Raw genomic sequence first — 10,120 nt, 5'->3', positions numbered from 1 at the left:
CTCATCCGAAGGTAAAACCAACCACCCACTCGCATCTAATAAATACCCTAGGACCACGAACCCCATGAGAATCAAACCACATCTCTCTGAGTCATTGCCTTCCCGCTTTCTATTCGTCTATTTCCAGTCATTACTCGTCCATTCCCTCTGACTCTTGTCGTTGGCACTCTCAACCGGTGCAGATAGAATAGTTTGTCTTGCAATCCAGTTCAATCTTGTCCTTCTGAGTGCCACTTTCGGAAGACTCACTCGAAAGTGACCAGTGATTACAATTCCTGCAAACTTACCAAAACCCACCGTTCCGAAATTACCTTTTCCCCATCCCACCCCATAAAACACTCTAACACTTCAACCTTATTCCTTTCAGGCACAAACATAGTCTTTCCTCACGACAGACAAAGGATTAATGTAAAACCAGACAACTGCCTCAAAGACTGTCTTGACAACTGCATCAAAGACAAAATCTGGTGCTCCAATATACAGACGGCTTTAACCAACAAAGTAGCCAATCTGCAGGATAAGATTGGTGACAAGAAAGCTAACTTACCCAATAGTGAGATCCAGGAAAGTACCACTACGCCTTCCTATAAACATTCACAACGTTTCAACTTCACTAGAGTCTCAACTCTGGAGGTAGAAAAAAATCATCCTCTCCCTTAAGCCATCAAACTGCCAGGGAGACAAATACCCTGCACACATCATTAAAGATGCCGCTAGAGACCTGGCACCCTTTATAAGGAAGCTAATTAATGCTTTGTTCTCTACTGACACCACCCTTAGCAACGTCAAGGAGTTCTGGGAACACCCACTCCTCAAAAAACAGACACTAGATCCGACTATTCCCCCCAACTATAGGCCTATTACAACAGTGCCATTTTTACAGAATATTTTAGACAGAGTGGCCTACCTCCAGATACAGGAGTATCTGTAATCTAACCACCACCTTGGATCACGTCAATCAGGTTTCAGGCCGCAGCACGGCACCGAAACTGCTCTAATTGATCTCAAAGCACAAATAGACGAGCTTAGAGACAAAGGGAACTCGGCCCTACTACTACTTCTAGATCTCTCTGCGGCATTTGATCTGGTGGACAACAAGGTCCTCTGCAATCTCCTAGACTCAGCTCCTCACTTCTCTCAGGAGGCTATATATTGGAGTGACAAAGGAAAATCAAAGAGGTGATGGCTGGAAGGTTTAGAATGAATCTTAACCACTGGCAATGCTCTGGGCAACCCTCCAGACCACCGTTCTTCGCCTGCCAAGCCATTACAGAAGGGGAAAGACCATATGCAAATCAGGCTTGGCCCCACCCCAAAAGGGGCAGTCCACCCCTTTTGGGGTGGGGTCAAGCCTGATTTGCATATGGTCTTTCCGTTATGACTGAACACAATACTTCACTGTTTTACACTCAAAGATGCCCCGTGTAAGGAAAACATAGAAACAAAGTACTCTCACCTGGGGGTAGACGCAAGGATTGTTGAGGATGATGTAGAAAAAGAATACCCAGGAGAGGATTGATGTCTGCTTCTGTCTTCAGATGATAATTGGAGTTTCCCCCGAGAAACACCCAGTGAACCGGCACAAAGACCAGGGCACAGGAGGGTTCCCAGGGAAACCCTCTAGGGGAATAAAACCCTGCGGAGCTTCTAGTGAACGTAGACTCCTTGAGAAGTCCCGTGGATGTAGATTACGCTATCCCGGGAGTTTGGTCATGACTGGTTGTGTCTTTAGAGGATTGGGTCCAGAGCAGAAGTGCCAGGCTGGCTAAAGAGAGATAGGGAAACAGAGTGATTAGTCTTTTGAGTTTGCCTTGTAATGGGAAAGACAACTCTGGAAGCGGGAATCTTACCAAAGGATCTGATGGTTACTCGGTTTTGAAATGAGGATAACCGAAGACCAAGGATGAACTAAAGGACTGGGTACTCTGGACAAGGCAGAGCACAGAACAGAGATGGTAAACATACAAAGAGGTGTAACTGGGAACAACCTAAACTCAAGGAGGAGAGAAGAAGACAATCTTACCCAGAGACCCTCTCTATACTGAGAGATAACAGATGTCCAGAAGGAGTAAGAGCAAAGGGTGTTGGGTCTATATAATGACAAACGTAAACTATGAATCTACAATGAAGAGAAACCATAAACATTCAATGCTCCAAACTAAACAAATGCCTACCAAAAGAAACCCTAGGAACCCGCACCGGTCGAAGGCAGATGCAGAAAACAAAGTCCTCCAAAGCGAGTTGCTTAAACAACCTCTGTAAAACACTGAAACTGAGAGGCACCGAGACGACCTAAAACAACACACGTCAACAAAACAAAGTTCAGTTAGGATCTAAAGAACAAAGTCGCAACAGATTGAAATTAGCAAAAAGGCAAGCCTGAGCAGAGAGAGTAAGGAATTCCCTGACACGGACTCATGTAGCGTTCGCCAGCTCCTTGGAGAGTAGCAACGCGTCCTTGTCCGGGATCTGCAGGTTGATAAGCCGTCGGCGTCTAGTTCCGGAAACGTTGAAAGCATTCTGGGGCGCGATGACTAGACTGCTGCACACACTGCAGCGGTCCGTGCGAGCCGCCATGTTGGAGTCAGGCATGTCAGCGAGAGCCGCCATGTTGGAGTCAGGTATAGTACTATGGGAAATGCGAATGATCGTGACACTTTCCCCTTCTGTAATGGCTTGGCAGGCGAAGAAAGGTGGTCTGGAGGGTTGCCCAGAGCAATGCTGGTGGTTAAGATTCATTCTAAACCTTCCAGACATCACCTCTTTGTTTTGGCTATATATTGGATCCAATCCTTTCTGAGTAACAGAACTATGAGGGTCTTTTCGCCGTCAGTAGCAGCAGATCCCATTCCAATCCCATGTGGAGTGCCACAGGACTCCTTTGTCTCACCCACCATGTATAACATTTTTACTAAGCCCCTTTGTGATGATCTGGACCATCTTGGGATCACCTACACTAATTATGCAGATGAAACCCAGATTCTCATACCACTTACTGGGGATTACGACAAGGATTTGGCCTTGGTAAATAAAACCTATCTCCTCATCCAGGCATGGATGGCAACCCATGATCTATGCCTGAATGATGACAAAACCGAACCTATCATCTTAGGACCCCTTTTTACCTCAATAAATTAGGCCACAAATACACCTCTTTTAATATTGATGGCAACACCATTAAAGTTGCTAAAGAGGTAAAAACCTTAGGTTTTTGCCAAACAGGTCAACTCCATGGCCTGTGCCACTGCATACACATGCAAGTTAATTCGAGCAGGTAAACCATTCTTATCAAAGAATAGCTGTACCATACTAGCTAGGGCCTTAATTTTGTCGAAATTGGACTATTGTAACTCCCTATACTTAGGAGCCAATAAATACATAATCGACAAAATCCAAGTTCTACAGAACAATGCCCTAAGAGCAGCATTGGGCATAGCTAGAAAGGAGCACATTTCCGAGGTAAGAAGACAGAATAACTGGCTCTCTACCAGTGACAAAATTCTGCTCAAAACTGCCTCACTCACAAACAAGTGCCTCAACAATGCTGCACCTCGCTATTTTATGGAAAGAATTAATAGAAAATCTTTCATCTGCCCAACCAGGACTGCTAACACAAATTGCCTAGTGGTACCTAGGTTCAAACTGACTAATGTTGGAGTAAGCAGTTTCTTAGTTAAAGCTGCTAAGACTTGGAACTCTCTCCCCCCTTTCTTGAGGGCAGACCAAACCTATTTGAACTTTAGACACAATATCATTAACTGGCTTAGAGAAAAGGACCACTAATGCACCCAGCTTTTGCACAAGTATCATTATCATTGGAATGCAATTAGTCTTGACCTAGCCTAGTTGGACTATGCTGCAGCGCCTCTTTGTATATTTTGTAATGTGTGTATTAATTATGTTGGATTGTATTCTATATGTGTATCTTGTAATGTTGCTTTAATTATTCTGACTGTATGTATATACACTGTAAATAGTTTACTGAGGCTGCTCCTTCTGTATGCCCCTTTGTAAAATGTTTTTACCGCTTTGAAATTGTACAACTAAGCCGAATGCTTTCATGTATCCTCTGCTCTGCGCCCTGATTCCCCTGGGTCTGGCGCGCATTACAAATAAATAAACAAACAAACAACCCTGTATACCTGACATGTCCCAGCTTGGGGGTCAGGCAAGGTCAGGCAATTGAATGGAACCACACACACCTGACGGCCCTTCCTTTTCCACGTAGGGATAAAAGGTGGAGCAGGAGAGAGCAGTATGAGCAAGGCGAGAAAGACAAACACGGTAGACAGCACGTTGAGACGACTACCACGCGGCCGTTCAAGAGAAGGAGAAAGTCGGCAGGAAAAGAGAGGGTGACAAGGAAAGAGGAGAGGAATGACCTTGCCCTTCTCGTCCCGGGCCCGCGGAACATTCATGGCGGAGAATCTAAGACTGTGAACAATAGCACCAGTGTCCTGCTGCAGATGTCAACGGTGCACGGGGCAATCCTATGCTTATAAGGTGGAGCAGAGAAGACTCACGCGCCCATGGTACCGGCCTTGACTCCAAAGAAGCCAAAAGCCAAGCGGTACATCACAGCCGGTGAGTCGAGGGGGGAATCGATAAGCACTGGGCTGTGTTGAGAGAGAATCGCTGGAGTGACAAGCTTCGAAACAAAGTTATATTGAACTTTGAATTAACTGTTAATAATGTGAAGGGGACACCAGCGACAGAGGGAAAGCGGCACCACCTGGGTGCTACATTGAAAGACTGTGGTCGAGCCCCATATGAGAAGAAACTACCAAAACCTGAGGGCCATAGGAAGATCACCAAAGGAACTCAAAGTGGTCATACGTGTGGGTCGAGCAAAAGCCCCGTTCAATAGAAAGACTTGGATCTGTTTGTTGGCTAAAAGTAAGGGCGGTGAGTCCAGAATTGTGAATGAAGAAAGGAGACATGAATCCCGCAAACCCTTGAAACCAGTAGAAGGTTTTGAAAGGGCAATAGTGAATCCGGAGGAGGGATGCCGGAGGAGAGGGATGAAGTCAAAAGATCCCGAGAAACAAGGTAACCCAGAAAAGGGAGATGCACTGAATTGTTTGACAAGGACATTAAGAAAATAAGAAGGGTCTGAACCCAGACAAGGGAGTTCCGAGGTGAAGCTCATGCTCACAACACTGGCAGTTGAGAGGTCCGAGCCTGAACGAGGGAGATCCAACGAGTGAAGCTATCACCCAAAGCTTAAAGGGAAAAGAATAAGAGATACAAAGAAATACGATTGAGAAAGGGCCCCCCCTAAAGAGGGGCACACAAGGGTGAAGCCATCACTCTAATTTACAAAGAAATATGATTGTGAAAGGGTCAGCCTAGAAGAGGGGGGCCCATGGGTGAAGTCATCACCCTATTTAGACTGAATTACAATTAAAGAGGTTTAGCCCAGAAGAGGGGGACACAGGGGTGAAACCATCACCAACACTTAATGTTGGAAACAAACTTTCATTTGTTAAAGGAACTTTTGTTTTTTTGATTATTTGAACACATCAGGCCCGAAGGCAAGAGACTTTCAGAGGAAACAAGACTTGGCCATCGATGGTCCTGATAACTGCCATTGGAACTGTTGTCTCGTTCTGTAGAAGCAAGAGACTGTACTGTGCTACAAACTCCAACCTTAGCCCGTGCTCAAACCACAGGGAAGGGAGACTCAGACTACCGCCTCCTGACTTATCATTTGAGAACACTTCTTTCTTTCTTGAAACTTAACCCTCACACTCTTTGTATTTTTTAGCGTAAGGAATTGCCAATAGCTTTTCTTAATATGGGCCCCTTTTATTTGACTTTGACGTCACTAGGACTTCCTTATTTTTCATTTGATGGTCGACACCAGATCTAGGTTTAGATTAGGCATTTTTCCAACCTGCATACCACTTTCATTGTGTAATAAACACCCTTGAATTGTGATCACTTGTGTCTGTCTTACTTGTCACCATGAGTTTCTCACAGTGGGCGTGGCAGCCATAGTGACCTGGGATTTCCAAACTCCTGCTGTTGTTTAAGTGATTTTCAGCGTATAAGATTTGCACACCTCCCCCGTCTGCCGCAGAGATAGTGGATGCATCTGAGTGTTCAACCTCCTCTGAAGGTTTTGATGGGTGTCCATTGTCCTGGTGCAATATCGTTACATTTATTTGTAATGCTACATGTAACCCAGAGCCGACATGTCACGGGTGTGTGGAGCGTGAGTTGCATGATACTGTCAATTAACCGCATGCAATTGTAGCCTCCCCAGTGCACACAGCAAGTGCGTCTGTAGGAGTGAAAAGACCACAACCTTAATGTCTCTACTTGCTTCTGGCTTGTTTTCTGCAATGTTGTTGCACATGTCATGCATTCACTGACTGGCGGGTCGCCCAATCGCCCAAATCTCTGCTGCTCTTTCCCAGCAAAATCCCACTTCCCCTCAACCTAATCTATACCCTTACCCACTCCCATATATATATTTAATTAAATTTGACTGAAAAAAAGGTCACAAAAATTCGATCAAATGTGTTAGGTCAAATGTTTTTAGGTCAATTCTGCTAGTACTGAGAGACGTGCTCCCTGCGAGGCGGTGCTTCCTTTTATTGCCGCCTCTGAGTGACCTGCTATCTCTGAGGCTGTGTGTGTTGGCCCCGAGTGATGTTTTACTCCGTGCCAGGCTGTGTATGCCGTGGTTGTCGCTTCCGAGTGATGCGTCACCTGTAAGGATGTGCTTCTTGCCTCTTATTGATGTGCTACTTATTAGGCTAAGCTTGCCAGGGTTGTTGCCACTGAGTGATGTGCTACCTCACAGTCTGTGCTTCTTCCCTTAAACTGATGTGGTCCCTTCGAGGCTCCAGATGCAGGGATGTCACATCGCGCAGGGATTCTAGAGCTCCCCTTATTGTCTCCACCGAGTCTGGATCAACCAAGGTTTACCCTTCTCACACCGCATCCTAGCCGGTGTGAAGAGTACTGGTTTGGTTATCTGCTCAACAGTGCCCACTGCGGTCATGGGTGGATTGCCGTCTCTGCTTGGCAGGGTGGGGAGGTTTCGATTGGCCTCCCTACAGATAAGTGACGCCCAAGGGCCGTTGTGCATTTTATAAATCCAAATAAATAAATAAGCAACCGTGCGGTAAGCTGTGGTAACACATGAGCCTGATGTGTTTGCATGGCATCTCCCTAGGCTTTTGTGCTGCACCTGAACACCACCACTCAAGTAGTTTAGTTTCAAAGTGCAGCAGCCTTGTCTCTGGATTGGAAGGTGAAGAGTTAAAACATACTGGGTAGATTAACCCTCCTACCTTTCCTGATAGTGGAGGAGGCTTTGAGGATGTTTTGAGGAGTTCAAGTACACTTTGTATAGTCCCAAGATTTGTTATGCTATTTGAAGGTAGGATTGATCTGGTAGTTGGCTCAGGAGGCAAGGGCTGGTGCCTGATACAAGGGCAGCCTGCAGTTCACGAGTTCGAATCCCAGGTCCGGCTTAGCCATTCATCCTTCTGAAGTCAATAAAGTGAGTACCATTAAAACAGAAAAGGGGGCAATTACCTGTTACTGCAGCACTTCAAAAAAGGAGGGATCCGGCAAAAAGCACTGCATGACAACACAAAGGATCGAGCGCAATGAACTGAAACGGAATTTAGAAATTGTTAGGCATCTGTTTTCTGGTATTTTGTGGTTCTCTGAGTTTCATTATCAGCAGACCACATATTATTAATGTGTATATATATATATATATATATCTATATATATATATATATATATATCTATATATATATATATATATATATATATATGTATCCTGATAAGTGCTTTTAAGATTATATCATTTTGTATTTTCTTTTTGGACCAGCTGAATGTTTTTATTAACCTTCATCAAACTTAAACCTAGTGCTCCCTCCTCTGAAAGGTGTGGTACTTAGGAGTCTGTGGCAGTAGTGCTCCCTCCTCTGAAAGGTGTGGTACTTACGAGTCTGTGGCAGTAGTGCTCCCTCCTCTGAAAGGCGTGGTACTTAGGAGTCTGTGGCAGTAGTGCTCCCTCCTCTGAAAGGCGTGGTACTTAGGAGTCTGTGGCAGTAGTGCTCCCTCCTCTGAAAGGTGTGGTACTTACGAGTCTGTGGCAGCAGTGCTCCATACTCTGAAAGGTGTGGTACTTAGGAGTCTGTGGCAGTAGTGCTCCCTCCTCTGAAAGGTGTGGTACTTAGGAGTCTGTGGCAGCAGTGCTCCCTCCTCTGAAAGGTGTGGTACTTAGGAGTCTGTGGCAGTAGTGCTCCCTACTCTGAAAGGTGTGGTACTTAGGAGTCTGTGGCAGTAGTGCTCCCTCCTCTGAAAGGTGTGGTACTTAGGAGTCTGTGGCAGCAGTGCTCCCTCCTCTGAAAGGCGTGGTACTTAGGAGTCTGTGGCAGTAGTGCTCCCTCCTCTGAAAGGTGTGGTACTTAGGAGTCTGTGGCAGTAGTGCTCCCTCCTCTGAAAGGTGTGGTACTTGCGAGTCTGTGGCAGTAGTGCTCCCTCCTCTGAAAGGTGTGGTACTTAGGAGTCTGTGGCAGTAGTGCTCCCTCCTCTGAAAGGTGTGGTACTTGCGAGTCTGTGGCAGTAGTGCTCCCTACTCTGAAAGGTGTGGTACTTAGGAGTCTGTGGCAGTAGTGCTCCCTCCTCTGAAAGGTGTGGTACTTACGAGTCTGTGGCAGTAGTGCTCTGGTAATTATTAGGCTGTGGCTGCAGCTGTCCCTCCTCTGAGTGATGTGGTAATTATTAGGCTGTGGCTGCAGCTGTCCCTCCTCTGAGTGATGTGGTACTAATGAGGGTATGGCTGCAGTGGTCTCTCCTCTGAGAGATGTGGTAATTATTAGGCTGTGGCTGCAGCTGTCCCTCCTCTGAGTGATGTGGTACTAATGAGGGTATGGCTGAAGTGGTCTCCCCTTTGAGAAATGTGGTACTTACGAGTCTATGGGGGTAGTGGTCCCCTCCTCTGAGTGGTGGGATATCTTTGAGAGATATGGTACGTAGGAAGCAATGGATTCAATGGTCATTCCTTTGAGAAGCGGGGTACTTATGAGGCTATAGCTGCAACAGTCTCTCCTCTGAGAAATGTGGTACTTATGAGGCTATGACTGAACAGGTCCCTCCTTCGAGAGATGTGGTACTTATAAGACTATTGCTGCAGCCGTCCCTCCTATGAGAGATGTGGTAATTATTAGGCTGTGGCTGCAGCTGTCCCTTCTCTGAGAGACGTGGTACCATTGAGGTTATGGCTGCAGTGGTCCCTCCTCTGGCAGATGTACTTATGAGGCCATGGCAGTAGTGCTTCCTCCACTGAATGATGTGGTACGTATGAGGCTATGGCTGCAGTGGTATCTCCTCTGAGAGATGTGGTACTCATGAGAATATGGCTGCAGTGGTATCTCCTCTGAGAGATGTGGTACTCATGAGGCTATGGATGCAGTGGTCCCTCCTCTGGGAGATGTACTTATGAGGCTATGGTCGTAGTGGTTCCTCCCCTGAGCAATGTGGTACTTATGAGGCTATGGCTGCAGTGGTGCCTCCTCTGGGCGATTGACTTATTAGGCTAGGGCTGCAGTGGTTTCTCCACTGAATGATGTGGTATATATGAGGCTGTGGCAGTAGTGGTTCCTCCTCTGAGTGATGTGGGACTTATGAGGTTATGACTGCAGTTGTCTGCCTCTCAGTGATGTGATTCCTTTAAGGCTATGGCTGCAGTGGCCTCTTCCCTGAGAGATGTGGTACATATGAGGTTATGGCTGCAGTGGCCCCTCCTCTGAGTGATGTGATACCTTTAAGGTTATGGCTGCAGTGCTGCTTCCTCTAAGTGATGTGATGTTTTTAAGACTATGGCTGCAGTGGTCCCCCCTCTGAGAGATGTGATACTAATGAGACTATGGCTGCAGTGGCCCCTCCTCTGAGTGATGTTATGCCTTTAAGGCTATGGCTGCAGTGGCCCCTCCCCTGAGAGATGTGGTCCTTCCTTGTGAGTTTATTGTGGTAGTGGTTGTGTCTTCAGCATGACGGGGCGGCTATAAGGCGACTGGTGCAGTGGCCCCTCCTCTGAGAGATGTGATACTAATGAGACTATGGCTGCAGTGGTACCTCCTCCGAGTGA

Source organism: Ambystoma mexicanum, chromosome 13 (genome assembly GCF_040938575.1).
Source record: "Ambystoma mexicanum isolate Mex_15411 chromosome 13, UKY_AmexF1_1, whole genome shotgun sequence".
Lineage (NCBI taxonomy): Eukaryota > Metazoa > Chordata > Amphibia > Caudata > Ambystomatidae > Ambystoma > Ambystoma mexicanum.
This window is presented reverse-complemented; position numbering follows the sequence as displayed.